At 42.9% G+C, this 22217-nt stretch overlaps 1 long non-coding RNA gene across 21 annotated transcripts in view; it reads left to right on the plus strand.

The window, feature by feature from the left end:
* Window positions 1–22217, plus strand: part of LOC106042788 (uncharacterized) — a 121033-nt gene that overhangs the window by 23344 nt on the left and 75472 nt on the right. For all 21 annotated transcript variants that reach the window (XR_010834031.1, XR_010834039.1, XR_010834033.1 and 18 more), the window contains 2 exons: window positions 1193–1308; window positions 7277–7435. This is a non-coding gene — a long non-coding RNA (uncharacterized lncRNA). The remainder of the gene's footprint in view (window positions 1–1192; window positions 1309–7276; window positions 7436–22217) is intronic.

The raw sequence follows: 22217 nt of genomic DNA on the forward strand, positions 1-22217 counted from the left end.
TGGCACTGTGGCATTTGTAGAGACTTTTCCATCACTAAGGGATAATCGGCTTAATGACGGTGTGAACAGATTGCTAACTGCTGTGGTGGGCTTTCTGGGCTGGAGGGAGGACGCTGAAGTCTGGCAATGTCAGCGGGTAGCTGGCAAGAAAGTACGTTTGGTTTCTGTACCAAATGTCATGACATTTTTGTTTTGTCTTTATTTTTCTTGTGGGCTCTTGTTCTGAGCAGCAGCTTTATTGCAGAATGCCGTTGTATCACTTCTAAGCTGTTTATGGTATGTGATAGCGTGGCCTGGGTGCGCTGAAAGGCTCCCTGCTCACTCAGAGCTTAAACATAGGGTGGCAGGACTGCCTTTGTACGGTTACAGGCACGTGCTGGAGCCTGCCAGCTGCTTGCTCTATTCTGTGTCCCCGACTGTACAGGGTGTGTCTGTGTATGGCCAAGCGGGCATGTTTTCTTTTCAAGGAATGCTTGTATGCAACTAGTGCAATTAAAATTGTTAAACATCATTAGCAATTCTGCAGCATCCTTGTCTGATGCTACAGCACTAACATCTGCTCCAATTTTAGGCAACTAGTTTCAGTAAGCCACAGATAAATAACTCTGCGGTAGACCTGGGAAGTGGGAACGTGTATCGACCACCTTGCTCTGTCACTTTCTGAGGTGAAGACAGAGACTCAAAATCAAACCCAAGTACCCAGGCTGCTTGCCAGATGCACTCTGTGGCTTGCCAGCACGACAAAAATTAGGGTGCTTGTGAAGTACAAGAGGGTTTTATCGTACTGGGATTACTGATGCCAAGTTCCCACTGGTTTAAAATGTGATTGGTGACATTCATACTTAAAAACACTTCTCTAAAATAAGTACAAAGTTACGTAGTTCTGCTCTTGAAAAAAAAAAAAAGAAAGGAAAAAAAGTGGAAATTTTCTGGAAATTGTATTCAAGTAACTGAATAACTGTGCTAAATGTGGTGAGTGTTATCATCTTAAATCATTGACAACCATTATTTAAAGTGGTGTTTTCCTTTGTACTTTCCTATGATATGTATTGCCAGCCTTTTTATAAGTTCTGTTAGATCCTCAAAATGAAAACTACCTCAGTCAAAGATTATTAGGTTGATGCATCCTTCTGTATGGTGGCAAGTGTCTGTGCAGTAGTAAATAGTGAAGTAACCCTGAGTAATTTTCCAGCCTTCTAAGGAAATCTTCTGTAACAAGTGTGGAGAAGGCAAAGAACCTAAAAGAAGCAAGTGCAGGTGAATTCCAAGTCACGGCAGAGCAGAAGTTATAGCTCAAGCTCTGAGCAGGTAGGAATTTGTTTTCACTACAAGTCTTATCTTGTCATGCTCATGAAACGGTCTGCTTTCTTCTGATACTTCAACCCCACCTCCTTTCTGCTGGCTGTAGAGCAAATGCGCCTGCTTTGTACATACCCTAAAACTGAGTAATGATGTGGGAGCACTGATGGATGAATACGCAGACTGGTCCTGAGCTGCAGGTGCCGAGCTTGGTGTTATCAGCACCTGTAACGTAGTTTTAAATATTTGTTGTATTAAATGTGGATAGATATTGCACTTGTGGGATTAGGTGAAGCTCAGTGGGACTTCTGACCTGACACTGCCTTCCTCTCCCCACAACAGTGGAGCTACTAGGCAGTCCCCATGGCAGAGGTTTTAAACACGTCCAAGCACTGCACGAGGGAAACAGTGAGGCATCATCCAGAGAACTGGAAGGGTGATGGGAATTTAACTGAGCGCATTTTCTTTTATTTTAGATTTATAGTATATAAGACAGTTATTAGAATATGCAATCAACCCTGAGTTCCTAAAATTACGATATATTTCTTTCCTTGGAATATGTTTCCGAATGAACTGTTAGCATAACTTCAGAGGTCCTTGAGGTATTTTATATATATATATATATATATTAATTTAACAAGTGATTTTATGTACAGGTGTACCTATAAATACCTGGACTTAGTTATAAATATTAGATTTAATCTCAGTAAGGACACAATAAAAAAAAAAGAAAAAGAAATATAGATAGGTATCAATTCCCAGGTCACCTAATTAAGTGGCATCCTTGCTTTGTAACTTTTATTGTGCTAAACAAGGAATGTGTATACTAATTAAGATGACTAATAGTTATGTTCAATCTAATTATAGCACTGCCAGGAGGCACTATAATACTTAAGGGTCTGTCAGCGCTTTTACTACAAAATCTTGGTCTTACAAGCTAATCTGCACACCTATACTGTACTTGCTGCCTTACAATGTCACAGGTTTCACACTGCATGTACTATTGTGATTTGAATGATATTTACTTGAAAGGTGGGTTTTCTTTCTGGTGCTTGAGATGGAAGTTTCAAAGCAAAAATGCTTTTTATTGATTCTGAAACACACATGAGCAAACTTCAAAAGTTTATATTGCAACTTGTTATATTTGCATAAATATCAATATTTGGGTATTTGAGAGGAATCTCTGATGTTGGCAAAACAGGCCAGGAAGTCTGGCAGGAACAAAATCTTTGCAGTTCCTGTGGCACCATGCCCACCTCGGGGTGGCCGTGAAGCATTGCTTCTCTTCTAGTATCTGCTACTGCCCTTCTGGTGCAGGGCTCCTGAAAAGTAATGTTTGTGTCAGTCTGGAATAATAACCAAATGCAACAAATACAATCCTGAAACTAAATCCTCAGCTTGAGCAGAGCTTTGTGTTCAGTGTTTTTATCTGAGCTGTTTCGGACTGGTGTAATTGAGGATTTACTTTTCATTTTATTGGCACAGAAAGTGATGCCCTGGCGTTTACTAAGGCAGCAATGGCAGCAACGACTGCAGATCATATCCAGAGCACTCTCAGGTCCTGCAGCTCCTGCGAGTATAGGGTGTACATGTAGGATGGGAGCTTTTGAAACTGAATTCATCAACAAATCAGTAGCTATTATGTCATGTCATGAATCAAGAAGCTAGTTGTTAGGATTAACATTTTACTGTGATCTTTTTTGCTGTGATATATTGAGAACTCTTATTTTTTTTTTAAGTCAGATGAAATAGATTTGAAGAACCATAAATATGGATCCACAATAATGTATTTAAAAGGCAATAGCCTTTCTTTTTTAAAGAGCTCAATATGTCTCATGAAGAAATCCGTTAAAAACCGTTACTGAAACCATTTTTCAGCATTTTTGCAGTTATAGATGCTGTACAGCTGGAGAATAGCAGAAATATATCGTGTCCTCTCAAAAAAGAGGGAGAGATGAGTTTCTTTGATTGGATTGTGTGAATTTTGATATGGTGAAAAGGCAGGGCAAGATGGACAAATCTCACTTTAAAATAATCTAAACCAGGATGTCATGTGGAACACCTGTGGCACAGGGGTGTTTTGTTTGTGACAAGGATGATATTTTTGACCTGAATATTCAGGGTAGGTGTTGTACAGCTGCAGTAGGTGACAGGAATGATAATTGTCACACATACCCTGGTGTACTTCAGTACTGCATATACTGGGGAACTATCTGCAAGATAACACCATTCCAAATCAACAGTGTCTCTGCAAATACCGTAGGACTCATTAAGCGCCGTGTCAGTTAGCAGTTTCCAAATGGCAAAGGTGAATTGAGGGTGTTTCATCCATGAAACATTCATAGAGTATTTCATGAGTTGTCAAAATAGGAGAGACAACAGAGCTGAGGCTGCAGTTTTTTCCTCTAGGCTGAGATTCACAGCTCAGCATGGCCAGAAGATCAGGAGGATTCGCTGCTTATTGGAGTACAGTCGCGTTGCGGTGACAGTCACCAAACTGCACACTTGGAGCGTCTCCATGCCAGAATCTGACCTGCAGTGAAAGGGCCCAGCTTGGTTTATTTTGTGCTTCTGTGTTCCTCCAACCTCCAGCTCTGGGGGCACCCTAGGTGCCAATCTCCCTTCTGCCCCTTCTTTGAGAGCTGCAGCACACAATCCGGTGCCAGGTCTGCCTGCTGGGTTTCTGCAGACACAGAACACGTACCACGCAGTGAGCATCTCTGGTTGCTGCTCAACTCAGGGTGCTTTTAAAGGCTCTTTTCTAGTTGCCACCACCGCTGCTTCATAGCTTCCACCTTCCCTGAAAGGAAGCTCCCCCAAACCCATCCAGTGAAAGCAGCTCACCAGCCTCAGCTGCTTCCTTCTCCCCGATGCAGCAGGACCTCGTTAAACACACAACAGCAAACATTCCTGATGCGCAGTGTTTACAGCAAGGCCTTTGTGTCATCATACAGTGAGACTTTTTCTTTCACCCTCCAGACATGCAGATCGGGGTTAATATTTGCATCATGTTGACAGTTTATGCTTAATGTTATCTTTCGAACTGCTTGCTTGCTAGAAAATTTGACACCCTTGTAAGTGTTAGGTTTTCATTCAAGAGGCCATTGAGAGACAATGAAGAACAAAATAAGGCAAGATAAACAAAAGCCTCTTAAGATGAGCTTGGAAATTTTCTGCTGGCCTTTATTCCCTTATGGAGTTTCTGGTACTGCACAAAGAAAAAACATACATATAGTCTTAGGAGGTGATAGGCTGCTCAGAATATGAAATCTGTAGCACATTCTGAATATGTTTTGTGTAACAGCAAGAGATTAGGGATTTCTTTCACTGCTACCTAAACAAGCAAATGGAGTAAGGACTTCCAGCTGTTCATTATCTATAGTTCATTTCTCTTTTAAGCTTTTATAAGGCAGGATGAATCACCTTGATCTTTGCTAACATTCATTTTCTCAAATCAGCTGTTTTTTGAACAATGGTGTGGCGAAACAGACATTTGCAGTTTGGTTTTGGCTGATTTTATCTAGATTGGTATTTAGTAATGGTTTTCAGCAGTCTTTGCTCCTGCTCTTTTTTGCATTTCTATGCATTTGTTCTGAAAGTAGACAAGAATCTATCAAATGTAAGCTGTGCACAGCCAAGGAGAGACAGTCGGGGGCCTGTGCAAACCCTTCACCAGGCTTGAGGGGTGTGACCCGTGCTGAAGGCTGCTCACCAAAGGTAAGGTGACTTCAGGGGTGCTTTGGGGTACCCGTGAAGCCAGCAGAGGTGGCTGCGGGCAGCTCCTGCTTTCCCAGCCAGCTGCCGGGCAGGACCAGCAAAGGGTCCTGGTGGGGGTGCCGGCCCCTGCATCCCACCGCCTGCCCAGTGCCCAGGACAAGCCTCTGCTCCACTTTCTGCTGAAACACCGCTTCACTCGTTAGCAGCCAGCTGCCAATAAATGGCATCTCTTTAGCAGCTCCAGCATCCTGAATCGGGATAACATGCATAAACCAAAACAACTGACACTACGCCTAATACTGCGCTATTTTATCTCCTCCCTAACAGTCTCTAGCCAGTATATGCAGAGATGTGCATCTGCTTTGGCTTATTCTCCTTGCTTTTATTTCAACAGACCACAGTAAACTATGGTCATGTTGTCCCTCAATCTGGAGGAGTTTTTAGGCAAGATGTTCTGATTTTAATGGGCCTGTGGTTATCTCAGGTTGGCCAGTGCTTTAGAGTAAATGGCTTCTGTGGTGTGAAAAGCCTTACTCTGGTATGCGGCAGAAGATAAATTCAGTCATTGGAAATCCTTCTTGGGTATCTCAAAGAGATGATCATAATGGTTCCACGTGAGGAGCTCAGGCCTTTGAGACGTAGGTGTGTTTGCAGCCTGTCTCGGTGCCGATCGCTACACTGCTGAATTCCATTTGACGTGCCTCACAATTAAGTGTAATACAGCTGTGGGAATGTAGGTCAGCAGTCTCTTTATTCTACATAATTCTACATTCTTGTTTTCAAGAGAAAAAACTTTAAAGGAACCGAGAGAAAGTAAAGAGCAGAAAAATTACTTCAAAACAAAGTTTTAATGAAGCTTTCTACTACACATTTAATGAACGGGTACTACATTTTCCAAGACATTATTAACATAGCTGAACTAGCCTAATGTGCTGCTGCTTTATCCTGAGACTTTTGATTACCATGACTTGGCTTTATCTCACTGTTCTGCATACTAAAAGTCACTTGGGAAAAGAAGCTCCTGAGGCTGAGGCAGGGACGCAGGGGCTGCAGGCCTGTGCGTTATTAAAGAAGGTGTCTGCAGACTCCTCAGCCTGGGCACATATTTCCTAGCGATTCCACTTCAGCTGCATGCCCGCCTGTACGACCTGTCCTCAGTGTCCACTGCAGAAGCCTCCTGGTCTGTGTGGATGTACCGGGGCTTGCCCGCGGTGCGATGCCATCAGAAGGGTTTCCCTTTGTCTCGTGGAGCCTGTGGGTGGGAGATTCGCGCTGGATTCCCCAGGGCAGCGGCTTGTCTCACACACACACACCCCTGAATCAGCAGAAATTGCCTGGCTTATCAGACATTGAATTTAAAATTCAGTTTCACACTTCACCCAAGACCAGGATTACCACGAGGTGCTCGATTGATTATTTTTCTCTCACAGGAGCACCAGCCAATGCAGAACAGTCATAATGGAAGACGTAAAAGTGCTCAGCGTTAATATTTAGCATGTAGAATCCTGCATTGAGGCCCCATTACGGCAAGGCAGGACGCAGAACAAAAGCAGATTCCTGTGAAAAACACTATTTGAGTTGAGAGAAACAAAAGATGACTGTACCAAACAGATGGGGGCGTTGGATATAACAACGAGATAGTTACTACAGTAAACAGCAGCCCCAGCACACCAGCTGCATAACATCTTAGCAGAGGCAATCCTATGTAATTTGACAACTTCTAAGCATGTGTTGCACCGAAAAGTCACATTTTTGCATCTTAATCGTTACTTGGTCAATATTTTCACTCAGAGTACATCAAGGTACTGACTGTAGGAATTAACCTGAATGTGTATTTACTTCGTGTCTGGCTTGATGTTAGAGCAGAGGCTAGAGATGACTAAACACTTGGTGAAAACTAGCATGAAATTTAATTTCCCTCGTGTGGCTTACCAAAGAACAACAACAACAAAAAAACCTCAGCAGCAACAACAACAAAAACCAACATTTCCATTAAAATAAACTATGCTTGTATTAAAACAAGGTGAAAAATATAAGTATGTGCAACTGATAGAAAATAGCCTTCATGCAGCTGATTACTAGATTGATTGGCACTGAGATGGATTAATTGATTTTCCTGCGTTTGGCAGGGGTAGGGTCTGTCATAACAATTCTTAGAGTTTCACAAATGTTAACTAATCATTTGCCATCTTGCTGTCAGGTAGTAATTTTGCTTTGTATACAGGTGGAAAAAAACAACAGCATGAATTACTTCCCTCAGGTGCCGCATCCTGCCAGAAGTGGAAGCAGTTTACCACAGTGCCTCCGCGCACAGATGCTGTGAGAATCCCCCTGCCTCTAGGTCTGGGAGTTTTGTTTTCATCGTGTCTTTCCGGGGCACAGGGTCCAGATTAGACTGAGGTATCTACAGGCTGAACAGGTAAAGTTTTTATGAATGTTGTCATCGTTGCTGTAGGAATGAAGCCTACAGCTGCTGTCCAAATTAATTGCAATCATTGTTCAAGTATTAGGAATTCCCAAATACAGCAAGATTTACCTAGCTTTTCAACATTGGACAAACGTAAGTAGTATGGCAACCAGGTATTTCTCCCACTCGTACTACTATTTTTCATGTCCTTTTTGAACTGTGAAAACTGGATTAAAATAGATAAGGCCCTTGTAGCACTGTGTAGATCAGTTGTCCTGGATAGTAGAGTTCACCTTCCTTGGCGGATAGGGCCAGTGCCAATTATCAGCAAGATCAAATACAGTACGTCCACTGAGACTCTCATCTCTCTCAGCCTTGCTTTACAGTTTCTTCCTTTTTGGTCTGAAGTATTAATAATAAAAAAATAATAAAATGACAAGCTAGAAATCAATGTCAAATATAAAAAGTGTTTATTATCCATGTGAAACCTAATACTGTGTTCCCTGCAATGGCACCAGGTGACTGATGAGGCTGACGGATAGGAACATTCTCTCCATTCTCTCGTTTTGACAAGTTTGATAGAGCCTTTGACTTGATTTTTTTTTTTCCTGATGGATAAAAGGAAAGCTGGTGTGCTGGTGTTAATATATATGGATTTTTTTTTTGGGGGGTACAGTTACTGTCTACTGAGAAATCCTGATCTTTGAAAACAAAAATCTGAGATCAGCTAGCAATTCTCTCTCCAGCTACCCTTGTGATACTACAGCAGCTCTGCATACCTGTTGCTTCTGCAGCTTCATTTCCCTTCCATGCTGATGGCATGTCTTCCTTTTGCCAGCCAGTGTGTAGAGGCAAAATCAGTTGTTGTTTTCTTACCTTTATAATCCCTGAATTTTCTTACGCATATTAATTGAGAATACCCCCTCATCCCTTTGTGCTCCATGACATTATATAGCCTTCTCCAAGGAGAAGTTGTTTGGCCAGCATGGTGATGTTCGGGATTATTCGCATCAGTAAGATTTGAACAGTGAGCATTTGATTTCACGTGGCACTGCTGCTCCTGGAGATTTCTGCATTCAAAACACACTTACGTTTTTGTGTTACAAGGATAAGAAAAATATCCTAGTTAAATGGGGCATAGTTTTGTTTATGCTTTGTTTAAACCAAGGGATAGAATGAGAGAGAATTACAGAACTTGTTCTTAAACGGAAGATTTATATCTTAAAACTTGGACATCAAATATTAGAAGTGAAAGGGGCACAGTCCTGCTAAGCTCCACAACAGACAGTGCTTCAGGTGGAAGTGTTAGGGCTATTTTCCTTAGGTGTTAGATTTGCTGCCAGGCTGGTAGGATTAATTCCCTCTACAATAAAATGACCGCTTAAAACCCAGCAAGATAATGTGATCGATAAGTTCTTTCAGCATTTCCGCAGACTTTATTTAGCTATTTTGTAGTTCCTCCCTGATCTGTAACTGAGCCGGGGCAGAGGCTGGGCAGTTCTGGGTCTTCCTCCACCACTTGTCTGCCCGTCTGCTGGTGAGGGGCAGGGGCTTCGGACGGCCCTGCTGATGGGCTCATCGAGTAGCTGGGACTTTTGGCTGCTGGGTTGATATATTAGGGATTTTGCTGTGTGCATGCTAGAGGGGCATCAAGCTGCATAGTTGGAAGCTGCTTTGAAATGACTGCTCCCCCAAGGCTTGGGGACACAAAGCACAGTGGGGTTAAACCAGTTGGAAGACGGTGTCTTTAGCAAACATCTGTATTTTGAAAATGTCTCCTTGGCAGGGCTGCAGTAATGGCTTGAGAGAGAAGGTTTTCTATCTTGCTTTGGTGGTCAGAATGGCCAGAGCTACATTGGACATAAGCAGCACAATGAATCCACGTATTCAGGCTTGCTCTGCTGGTCTTTGGGGCTGGGTGGTTTCAGGGTCTATGACAGGTGCTATAAAAGAGGTTGGAGGAACCCTAAAATTGAACTAACTTTGTCCGTAAGCTGTGCAAATCGCTATCTTGTTAAAATAATAGGGCAGTGAATAAGAGACTTCTACAGAGATCTGTAACTCCATGATTTGGATTCTTGTTTGGTTTGGTTTCATCATCTATAAGTAAAACTAATTCAGAGAAAGTGTTTTTACTGATTAAAAAAATCAAAATAACTTGGAAGTATCAGATGTATAATTAAGTTTCGTCATTTACTTCTAAAGGAAGCAACGCATTTTACCCTGAGGTAAATCAGTTATTTTATCATGTGTGAACTCTGCCAGTGGTAAGAGTATGTCACATCTGTAAATTCATGAGGCACCTGTAGATTTTGTTTGTCGATACATAATTTCTCAAGGCTCTAAAATACATATATTGTTCAAGATTTTGCAACCCAGTATGTCTGGCTGTGTGCTTCTTGCCACAGCAGCAGGATCCAGACATTTCAATGCTGATATAGTGATCGCCAGTACTCACTCTTGCTTTTTAAAAAAGGAAAAAATAGTACAAATGAAACAGAAATGATTAGTGAGGTACCAGTGAGTCATGTTTCTATGTGACTTCACGAGCATGGCCGATGTCTGGTCTGAGAGCTCGAGTCAGCAGCTTCTGTGGTTTAATGTGTCTGTCTTGTAGTTAAAACTTACTCATAGAATTCAAATTTATATGTGATTTTCTGTCTAAAAATTAAATGATACAGCCCAGCTTTCAGACTGGGGAGGCAACTCCACGTGATGAGTCACAACTTGACTTCTTTGTTGTTGTTTAAGAAATGAGTATACTTCATGTCAGCAACATGTGGTTTTCTCAAGAGTTAATATTTCTTTCTTCATTTTTCCCTTGAGTTTACTCCAAGTTATCTTAATTGCATGCTACAAAGTAATTAAAAATATGGGTCTTCAGCTCCTTCCATCTGAATGGCTCAGAAGGGAGTATGTGGGTCAGGGGAGTGTTGGCACCGGAGTCTCATCAGACTGTGACAAAATAAATTGTTCCTCCATTCGTTTAAGCAGAGTATAATGAGGTTTGACATAGTGAAAACTGAAGCTCAATCTGTAACTGAAATTTCATGTATCGGGTTGGTTGGAAACATCCCAAGAGGTCTTTGTGCAGCTGTTTAATACTATGAGTTTTCTTTATAGGTGCTTAAACAAGCAGGCTTGCAGGAGTATCTAATATGGCTGTGGCACAACAAGGGTGTCAGGGAAGCAGGAGACTGATCCAGAGCTATCTTTTTGTCCTGCAAATAAATGCTTGTTGACTAAAAGTTAAAAAACAAACAAACAAAGAAAAAACAGCAGCTATTTAGGTGGAATAACTCCTTGGCGGAGTCGAGGGGATCTGGGTTTGAGGCCTGGCTGAGTTCAAGGGTGGAGGCTCCGCACAAACCCAGCACTTTGTTGTGGAGGTGTCTTTCCCAAGGTAATCTGTCAAAGCTGGTAAACTGGGGTGAAAGAGGAAGGGTGAACCATAATTTCTGCATTTAACGAGAGTACGAAAGCTGATTGAAAATATTTTGGTTCACTGCTAAGAAATATTTCTTAGAAAGAGGAGCACTAATGATTTTAGCACATGTGTAAGCGGGCAGAGGGCTTCATGGCCTGTTCTTCCCATTTGTGGTTGGTAGATTTGGCTTCTGACTATGGGAAGTATCTTTTTTTCTTTTTTTTTTCTGAAAATGGAGAGAGGATACTAATGTGTGGTTAGTGAAACACATCAAAACCATGTCCAAATTTACAGACGTTAACTGCTAGCTGGATCAGCAGATCTACAGCTCCAAAAGGAGTTCAGTCAGCGGCTAAAGCCGTGCTGGAAGAGTGGATCCTGAGCTGCCTGCGAGCAAGTCACTAGAGGGCAGCCGGAGCCGCGCACCGGTGTGCAGAAGTGCGGTGTTGCACACCCGGGCTGGACGTGCAGCGTGCATCTCGGCAGAACCCCCTTCCAGCAGCTCGTGCCCGGGCTGCCCCAGCCTGGCTGTTTGTCACAAGCAGTTTTTTCTCCTGTGCATTTCCCCTGTAACGCCAGCCTGCCTCCTGAAGGCAAGCAGACCTAGCCCAAGGATGTCCACACGCGATCTGTGTGTAACGGAGTTACTCCAGAAATGCCCCAGCGGCCACCTCAGCAAGGGAGCCTATTTTACTGGAACCGCAGCTAAGTCTTTCTGCCTGTATGTCCGTGCCAGGGGAAGATCTGTCTGGCAAATACGTGACTGTGATATGTGATCTCCCTCCCCAAGGCATCACACTTGTGAGAACTGCAAGCATCTTGAAGCTTTAGTAGCTGTGGATTTTGTCAAGCTATTTTGAAAGGCAAGGGTGACCTACACTCTGTGAATCGTGGCATGTGCCACATGGGCAAAGCTGCATGACTTGAACTGTACTTACAGTGGGAAAGATCACATACCAGATGCTCACAAAATACCTGGGGATTTTCAAGAGTACAAAAGAAGTGCACCGTAACACTAATAATGTGGATAATATTTTACTGTCCTGCAGTTTTCCTTCATGGTGGCAATACGGTCCTGGAGCTGGGGAAGAGATCCTTGGGATCCTGCACAGGGTGTCCTTTAGCAGATGACAGCAGGGAGTATTCAGGCCCTGCAGCACTGGTAACTGTCCTGTGTAGCAAGGAGCACTTTGCCAGTGTCTCTGCGAGACCCTTGCACCATGGGCAAGAGACCAGTGCCAGTCTCGTCTCCTCCCTGTGCTGCAGAAAAGAAGCAGAAGAGCACTCAGCCATCGCTGCACTGGCTCCGTCTCCTAGGATGCTCCCTGTGCTCCTCTGCCAACCCCCACATAGCAACTGAAGGGCGTTTTTAGGATGCCTGTATAAATAACATACAGGCTTGTTTGCAGCTTGTCCTAGAAACTACCCCCTAAACATCCTTCCTGTGTAACATGAAGATGTTCTCAGGACTGTCCTCCATTCTCTACATCACTTCAGTAATCTCTGAACAACTGCTCAAAGTTTGCACAGAGGTTCTCTTAAGTGCTGTCTTAATGGAAACAAAAAATTTCTACTTCCTTCACAGTTCAGGTACCTGCCTGCCAAGGTATGGTTTGAGGTGGGAAGCTTCTGTTGTCTGTCATACTCCTCTACTCTTCCCACTGATGTTTACATAAATAGTCTAAGGAATAACATCTACACAATGCTTTGGATTTTCCTGCCTGGAAAACTCCTTCCAACCACCTGTCAAATGAGTAAGAATATTTCTACATCTTCAGCAGTTCCAGAAATGTTACTTCAGACTGCGATACAGCTGCGAGGCTCTGGATTAGCAGCTTCCCTAGGCAGTGGATTTGCAGTTGGACTGTAAAGCTGTATCCAGTATGGCTCTCACCCAGAGAGAAGAGCGGTCAAACAGCTGACTTACAGTGCTTCCAAAAAAAGAAAAAAAGAAAAAGTTAATCCAGGCAGTCTGGCTGCTTCTGTGGTGCAGATTTGTAGTTCCCTGGGAAGCAACAGTATAGCTGGTCAAGCTGTAATTAAAGCTAAAATGCAGTGTTTTGTTCAGATAAATGCTTTGGAAAAGAAACGTTTGCCAAACTCTCCTATGCAGATACTATTTTTCAAAACTGAGTTTTAGCTAATTAGCACTTATTTCAGATAGGCAAGCTTTCTTCCTAGGTGAGATGCTGAATGCGAGTTGCTGGCCTCTGAGGAGCATAGACTGATGGTTATGTTATCTGATCCAGAATATTTCACGTGTTAAAGCTGTTGCAAGTTACTGTTTTCCACATAAACAAAGTGTAGGCTGTTGCTTCTCCTGAGTGACTGGCCTGCATTATCACGGCTTTGTCCCATGGCATAGAAGTAATTCTGTTGGTTGGGCAAATGCACAGTACAACAGAGTGACTTGAGCAACACTGGTGGCAAAGGAGAACCTAAGTGGTACAATAAATAAGAAAGCCAGACCATCTCCACGCTTTCTGGTCTCGGTGAAGCAGCCCCCAGCCTTTTTCCATGATGTTAGACATTTTTTGAAATCTAACAGCACAGTAAGTGCTAAAACAAATGAAAGAAAAAAAAAAGTCAATTTACAAGCCATAAATAAAATACTTGGGAACTGTTACTAATCCTGAAATGCTTGCCATGATCTTCTGATCCGACTTTGTGCTAGTTGCCCCTAAATTAGCATGTAGAAGAACTGCTTGGGACCAGAGCTGGTAGGATGCAGCAGCTCCAGACACCAAGAGGGTGTGGATGGTTCCAGAGCAAGTTGTGCTTGGGAGAGGAGGCAGCTCTGACCAGGGACTCCAGGAAGCCTGGGCCTCAGAAGAAACTGAGATTTTAGGGTTTTTGTTATTAAATATAACTGTGAGTAACACAACAGTTGCCTTCATCGTTTTTCTTGATGAAATGAGGCATGTTGAACTGCTTCCAGGTAGCAGATGGTAAGGATCCCACTTTCATGTTGGCTAGGTCTGCGACTGGCTGGGAAGCAGCTTTTCCTTTGTGTTGTAGGATCTGTCGCAGGAATTCTCAGACACACACACACACATACTCAAGCTGAAAGATGAGTAAACAATTTCCGTTATTCCTGGATGGGGAGGTGGATCCTGCCTCAGCAAAGGGCTCCAGCTCTGCTCAGAAGCACTCTCAAGTGTCTACTTACACACTTGCTGATCTGGAGCTGTAAATTCAAATTCCCTTTTTGCAACTGCTTGATAACTTTCTGCTTTCCTTTTTGGCTGTTAACAAAGAGTATTGCTTCATAGACTTGCTTCAAAATAAGAAAGGAATATGTTGGTATTTCCTTTCTGTTTTCAAGACAGTCTCTTCCAGCTGATGTCCTTCCATTATTTATCTAAGCGACCCATCTTCTTGAGTCAGCCAAGTTAGAGCCAACCGGAGACATAAAAACAGCTCTCAAACTTCCTGCTTGTCTCTACAAAGTGTTTCAAGTCATCTGAACCAAGAAAAAGTGAACGTTGCTGATTTCATGTAGTGCTTTGTATACCTGACTTAATGAGAAGATTTCCAAGATTGCCACCAAGCAGGCTTTGCTTGACAGTCAGTTTGTCTAAGACATGTTTGCAGTTTGGGATTTGCAGTTCTCTTAACTGTACTTCAGCTGTGGTGCTGGCAAGCCTGTGAAAGCTGACTGGTAGCTGATGATATAGCAAAAGTAATAGCCAAGGCAATTGGCAGAATTTTAGGGGTGATGGCAAAGTGTTTATGATTTAAAATGACAAAATGTGTAAAGTGCCTATGGCTCTGAATAGATGCTGAAAGAATAAATAAAATAAATTGGACCATCTGGCACTCACGACTTTCTGTGCAGTCTTAGCCAGCAGTTTGTAGGAAATTAAAACATGATAATATTGTCTCTCTCAATGGTTGTTAGGAGTGATCATTGTGAAACACGTGTAAACACTGAACTGGAATTTCTGGAAACAGCAGCATATGCAAAATTGGCAGAAAATCACAGTGCTCTGGGGATCGGAATAACTGGAAGGAGAGCACCAGCGAGCCTGGAAAGACTTGTGGGTCTGCGGGACAAGTAATGGCTAATGCAGAATTGCTGGCTCCCCTGGCCAAGACACTGGCAGGTAGAAGAGCTGCTGGAGATGTGGCGCTGCACTAAGCCATCTAATTTCTTGGGGTCTGTGGGGTTTGGTAGGGCTGAGTGACATGGTGCCGTGTCCAAATTGCTTCTTGCCATCTTTCTCTCATCCTTCAGCAAGGCCGCTTGTCAGAAGGTTGTAAAGGGTGCTTTGAGTAACAGGCTCCGGTGATCGCGTTAGTAGGCTCCTGTTTTTTCATAAGTACTAATGAGTAAATCATGGAGAGGGCTTTTATGAACAGGCATCTTATTCAGCAATTTATAACCCACTGACCGCTGGCTTTAGTTGGTTTGGAAATACAATGCATTTCTCCTCCCAGTCTCATTTTTTAAATTCTTGGCCTATGCACAGTATATCTCAAATGTTTTCTTCTCTATTTGAACATTTTCGTAACATCATTATCATTTTCTTTCTAGTCATAAATGTCAGTTTTAGGATTGAAGAAGAAAACATAGTAATTGGGAGCCTTTATTAAGCTCTATTGTTTGATGTATTTCTTTCCTTTTTTCTGGTGTATGCAACTTCTGTTGGAAAGCAAGCTCAAAAGGGTGCTGCCCAATTCACGCTGACTGAAAACATTTGTTTTGTCAGCTACACCTTGTATTAATGAGATTAAACAGAGGTTGTGGAAGAAAGGGACACCTTCTGGTTTGGCTGTGTCTAGTAGATCATGGTGAAAAGTAAAGCTTGTTGCTACCTGAGCACAAATTTGTGATATGTCTATCACAAAACATCTCAGCATATTGATGCTGGATTCACACTTGCATGGGACCCTTTGACCCAGAATATAAATCCAAAACTTCAGCTATGCCTTTAAAATGGACAGCTGTGAGGAGCTCAGGTAACAAAGATAGAGGCTGGGGGACAAGAACTTGAGCTGCCTTGGTAGCAGTTAGGGAGAAAGTTTGTGGCATAACAACACAAGCCAATGGGAGGGATTGTGTTTGCTCTCTTGCAGTGGAGTAGCAGCACATGCTTGCACATCAGTGGTGTATGTAAAGAAAGAGGTTTTATTTGCTTTCTTTATCTTTTTAAAGATGACGTTCATGGCTGAGACTGGTAAAAGGGCTGTATCCCTTCCCTGCATCCTTCTGGCGCATCATGACACAATGAGAACCTTTCTTCCCAGGCCCTGGCTGTGCAGGATCCAGAAATGCTTCTCCAAACTAAGAAATTATGACTGTATTTCCACGTATTTCATGTTGCAGTTCTAAAGAGAACCCTTTAAAGGACGATGAAAGCAATGCAAGTCAAGCTGATGCTTGCAGCTGGAATCCCTGACATAAAGCCGCGAGCACGTCTAGAAGTGAGGAGAGCCAAGCTTTCATCCTGCAGTTTTTTCTTCTGGGAGCAGAAGTAGTTGATATTCAGAGTTTTTAATGAAATTTATCTTCGGATAAGACCCATTTCATCTAGCTGTTGCTGTCTAGAAATTAACTGCCTGGTCTTATACTCAGTAGCCAGTTGAGTGGGGAGGGGGATCTCTAGAGGCCACTTCATGCCACCTTGTTAGACACCCATCATTAAGTGAGCCAAGAGCTGTCCCATTCAGCATGTTTGCTGAAGAATTCAGCTGTTGATATCACAAGATATGACTTAGCAATCGGTCCTGTTTGTAGCTAACCTTTGAGTGAGAACACTTCATTTCATTTAACTCAAAGTAGTCTAAAATTATTTTTTGGAAGGACTTAAAGCCTTAGCTTTTGTAAACAAGCTTAATTTTGGACCATCATTTTGTTCAGCTCCAAATGAAAATGAGGCCTCAATTGTCTCTTATATGAAACAGGTTAAAAAAAAAATCCCATCTTTAGACATTGATGAAGAACCTTTCACATTTCTAAATTAATTGGGCTTGATTGTCTCTGTGCTTTTTTTTTTGTTTGTTTCTCCAGTCAGTCTACTGAGAATGTTTATTGACAGGGCAATGTGGTGTTGGAAAAGTAGTCAGAGCCAGGGGATCTGAAAGGGGGATGTTTTATTCAGCATCAGGCTTCTGCCTGCTTGGTTGCGTGGAGCCTGGGACTCCAGACGGTGCTGCTGACAGCAGTCAACAAAATGTTACACTTCAAGGCCAAAGTGTGGAGTGCCATACTTCAGAAAAAGAATCTTGAATGTTTATTTCATGGGCAAATACCAGCTAAGTTTTTTTTTTTTATTCCCCTCCCCTCCCCAAAGCTAGCAAAGTGGCTCAATTTGGGTGGATTTTCCTGGCGATGCCAGAAAATGTTCTTGCTCTAACCGCACGAGTTGCCAAAGCTTTGAGTTGCATGCTCAGTCGAAGGGTGGTACAGCCAGGCAAGGCAAAGGTTGAAAGCTTTTTATTGTGGGCAAAGCAACATTTTTTTTTGTTTTGTTTTGTTTTTCATTTCAATTCAGAAACCTCTGTATTGCTTTAGCTGAAATTAAAAAAAAAAAAAAAAAAAATGATGAAAGAAATTGCCTGAGGCATACACCCAGCATGTAAACTTTCAGCCTAAAGCCTGGCAGTGGTATAAATAACTGACAGAGGGTCTCGTACTGGAAAGCATTGGGCAATTTGGATAATGATGGCTCTAATCCTTCAGATACATTTACATGGAAACATCTAATGTCCATTGTTTTTTGAGTATGTTGCTTGCAGCTGGCATTCTCTTTTATGTAGAAAGAAGTATTGAAGCATTTTGTTTGCTGGAAAAAATAAAGTTTTCTATGCTGAAAATTGTGCAACTTGGCAAATGATGGCCAGAAATGCTAGAGCAACTGACTGTCAAGTACCCTTTTAAGTTAACTCCGATTGCTATATTTCTAAAAGAATTGGCTTTATTTTGAGTTACCGTAGACTCTTTTTCCCCCTTCCATACTACTCCCATGCCTTCTACATGGCAGTAGATCATCTGCAGCTACCAGAAGGTGCTAGTGGCTTTAGTGGCTGTGCCAGATCTTGCTTTCAGTGGCTGTAGCAAGCATTAAAATTAGCCCTTCAGTTTCAGTGGCAAAACATTCTGTGATGTGTGACAGCAGCAGAGAAATGTCCCCAGAGCAGTGATGGATCCCACCACTTGTCCCGTTGTCATCTAGCCCTGCTGTGCTGAACTACCGACAGCCTGTCGGTACTGCTCTGGCACAAAGTTGTTCCAGTTTCACCTCCGTGAAAATTTTTGGGGGTGAGATGTAGTAGAGGGAACTTCACACTCAGCTGCTTCCACCTGAACTGGTTATCGTTCTTATCGAACAGGGGAAAGGAGCATTGTTTCCAGCAGGTGATACGCCGGTTGCATCGTGAAAATTCATGAAATTTCTGCCAGATGCAGGGAGCTGGCTGTGAAATGTCACCTGACTTTTGGCAATAGCAACAGATGCAATTGCTCTTTAGTAAACCTATTGATTGCTTTTTTTTTTTTCCAGATTACAGATGAGGCAATTAATTGCCTTCCTTGCAAAGTCTCCTGTGGTGCTGTGATGTCCCCTCTCCTCATGCTGCAGTGCGGGAGGTCGTTGGGAGCACTAGGAGGGAAGCTAGGCTGCCCACAGTCATGTTTGTAGTGTCTGGATTTAATCTCCGTTCAGGCAGCTGCTCAGCAAATTATCTTGTTTGCGCCAGAGACTGGGACTCCAGTGAATGCAACCTGACGCTCAGCCTAGGTGAATTTAAGGAGCAGCAGAAAGTGACAAGTTCACACCACTTGTGGTTTTTGTCCTTGCTGCCTTCACGCAGCCTTTCTGCATCGTGCGGTGCTTTGGCAATGCATCAGGTGAGATGCTGAAGCTAACGACCTCTGTCTCAAGTCCCATGCCTGGTATTAGGCTGAATGGCAGCAATCTGACTGCTTCAAGTGGAGCCATTGCCAGTTTTATGGGATATAGGTGAGATCAGAATTATAAACAGGCAGATGACTGATCAAAATGTGGCTGTTGAGGACCTTCAGCCCTGAATTGCTGCTTCCTACATGTGAGCGTGCTCCAGGTAGTCATCCCTTCAAAGGTGGCTGCTGAGAACCCTTTTTTCCCATTCTTTAGAAAACCATGAGATTGACAGAGTGAGGGGAGGGTGAGCTTTTATATCTGAGAGGTGAGGAAAACAAAGAAAAACGTGTACATCAGTGACATATTCCTAACTCATAATTGTCTTTAGCATACAGGTTGTTGGTGATTTTTTTTTTTTAAATAGTGCTTTCTGAAAATTCTGGTACAGTATTAAAAACTAGTGCTGTTTCTAATAATTAAGATTGCATGATCAGGCTTCTCTTATTATTTTTCCCTTCTGCCTTCTCCTCCTTTTACAAAGAGAAGCTGTACACAGCAAGATGGGAGAGCAAAATACAAGTGGGATGTTTGTTTGGATGAGGCAGGGTTAAAAACCCAGCTCACAGAGTGAACAAAAGCAACTGGGTTTTTGATCTCGCCATGTCTGATGCTGGGGATGTTCTTACTCCAAATTCAGTCACCATGGAAACAAAACTTCTCTTTAAGCATGCCGTATCTTTGATGGAGCAAGAGGCTTCTTTTTGGCAGACATTTTTCCATCTTCTTTGTGGATGGCTTGCGGATGATGAATACTTCTGGAACAAGTCGCTTTCTTCTCTCTCCTCTGAAATGCAATAAGTTTCTACTGTGCAATATGCAGTGTTCCCCCCTGAAACAAAGGCTCCGCTTTTCAATAGGGTTCTAAAATCGCAGGAAACTTAAGCTGTCTCTTTTCTTCCAAAAATATCTAAAAATCAAAAGTTCACATGGTGTGTTGGTAAGAGTTTCTATAAAAAGGTGCTGTGACTCTCAGAGGTAGCACAAGTATCAAGCGATGTGGAAATTGCTATGGTAACTACTTTTATTGCATTCCAGAGTAAAAAGTTGGGTGAAACCTGCGCAGCCATTAGCAAGTAGGTGAAAACTTGCCTAGGGCAGAGCTCACCTAATCACCCTCTCTGTTGCTCACCTTATTCCTGCAGTGGCTTTTTTGGCCAGGAGCGGGTGCTGTGGGTGCCTGGTGCATGGTGCTCTGTGTCGGAGGTGACCCAGCTGCCCTTGATGCTCCTGGTGAAAGGGCTGCCCGTGAACCACGGACTGAATCATGGGCATGAAGAAAGCAAATGAGTGATGCTAAGCACTACACGCCTGATAATGTGCAATATTAAATATATCAGAGCCTGCTTTTTTCCTCTCCAGATGATTTACAAACTGCTCATCTACATCTCGTGTGATGAGAATGTCTTAATTTTTAATCTGAGGAACCACTGATAAATACAGCCCCGTCCTTCCTGCGGTACTGTGATGCCTATGAGGGTGACAAAGCTGACTGATAAGCTTCTGGGAATCGGTGGATTGTGTTGGTGTTGCTTATTGTTTATTTATTGTTGTTATTGTTGTTATTATTTGGATTACACTGTATTGAAATAGGGACAGACAGTAACGGGACTATCCATGTCTGGAGGAGTTCCCACCACTTGGGGTCAACTCTGAATGCAGAGAAGAGCATCCAAAAACACCCTTGAGAAGGAGAAGTGCCTGTCCTAAAGTATTCTTTCATTACATGAGGCGCACACTAGAGCGGCTCTTGTACAACTTGGTATCATTGCTGTGTGAAGAGGAAGGGCTGTGACCTTCAGGATATCGATAGATGGGTGTCTTCACTGGGATTTGTGTTGCTGTTCCCAAAGTTTGTTAATGGTCACACACTCATGAAGACTTTAGAGCTGAGTGTAGTAAATCAGTAGTAAAAAGGTTGAAGGAGGGCATGGTAGGATTTTAATCGCTTTACAGTGATGGGTAGGATCAGCATTTGTGTTTGAAGAAACCATTGTTTCATTAATTGTTCAGAAACAATTGTTCCTATATGGTTAGCGCACTTTAAAATACTGAAAGGCTTGCTCGGAACTTAGTTGTAAGCCACCACATATATGGATCTTTTACCTCATCCAGGAAATTATTCATGCCTGTTACCAGCTCAAAGCTCTGTGAACAAGCTCTGTCAGCAAGCTGTAGCTATGCACTTGGAAAGGGCGACATTTGGGCTTTTCATACCAGATTTTTCAGACAATTCTGCAAGCTGAGGACTTGATGTTTCGTAAAGGATTAGAGGTTTTGTTTCACTAGCCTAGTCGCCCACTGTGAACATTTGATAACAGTTCTGTAGCAAGATGCTTGAGGACTTCAGGTTTAGGCTGCAAGGTCAGTGTCTGCTAAGGCTCAGGACAGTACCAGTGGTGACAAGCTCCTGCTCTGAACAAAAATCTCTGCAGCTGCCCTAGCACAGACCATGTAGAAAGAAGCAGATGTGTATCAGAGCTGTTTGGATCACTGCACGGATGAATTAAAGGCTATCTCCATACCTATTGCCAGCACAGTCATATAACGAAGCAAAAGGTAGTTTGAGATCCCATTTGTACAGAGCTCTTCCTTTGTATCTCAGAAGTTGCCACCCAAAGCTTTGACATCAGCACTACCTTATTGGTACAAACCACAAACTTACCATTGTATGATACTGTCCCACGTGTTCCCCAGTGGGGAATTACTCATTGTCAGCTAAGCTCTTGCACTTCTACCGGGGGTGCTTGCCACTCAGGTTTTGCTCCGTGGATGAGGAGTGCCTGCTAACAACTTCACAATACAAAGAAAGTTCACGGTGGGGTTGGAGGATGTCAGCAAGAGGTTTGTGCCATGGTGCTGTTCAGCTTTGCCAATTAATACATTTACTCCAAAAGTAATTCTGTGTTATGGAGAATTTGGGGATAATCTGTGACCTTTAGATGAGGAAGCACATGCCACGATGAGTGGATGGACTAGCTCAGAGCAGCCTGTTATTCCTGGAATGTAAAGAAGTGATAGCCCTGAAAAAGGTATTTCAGTGACTGTGAGAATGGGCAGTGGATGAATGGATATAATTGTCAACCTGACAAGGATTAAGAAAATGAGCTCAAAAGCACCTGGCTTACATAAAGAGCCCACCTAGAAATGCGGGTGCAGTACATGGGAATGGGCAGCAGTGCTTGGAGATATCAGCAGAGAAATAGGAGAGCCTTTCAGGAGAGCTGAAATGCCTCAGTTAGAGAAGAAAAGGGCACTGGGTAAAAATGAAGTAGAACCTTTGTGCTTGTTTGTTTGATTTTTTTCCCTTTCTTTAACTATTTAACTAAAACTCTGTGCTCGGTGAGCCGGCTGGTCTTGCAGAGGGTGGTCGGCATGGCTGGAAGAAACCACAGCCCTGCAGAGCTGCTGGAGGTGTCAGTGCTGGGCCAGGCCAGCTGCAGAGGTACCTGAAATCCAGAGATGT

The sequence above is a fragment of the Anser cygnoides genome, chromosome 10 (assembly GCF_040182565.1).
Source record: "Anser cygnoides isolate HZ-2024a breed goose chromosome 10, Taihu_goose_T2T_genome, whole genome shotgun sequence".
Classification (NCBI taxonomy): domain Eukaryota; kingdom Metazoa; phylum Chordata; class Aves; order Anseriformes; family Anatidae; genus Anser; species Anser cygnoides.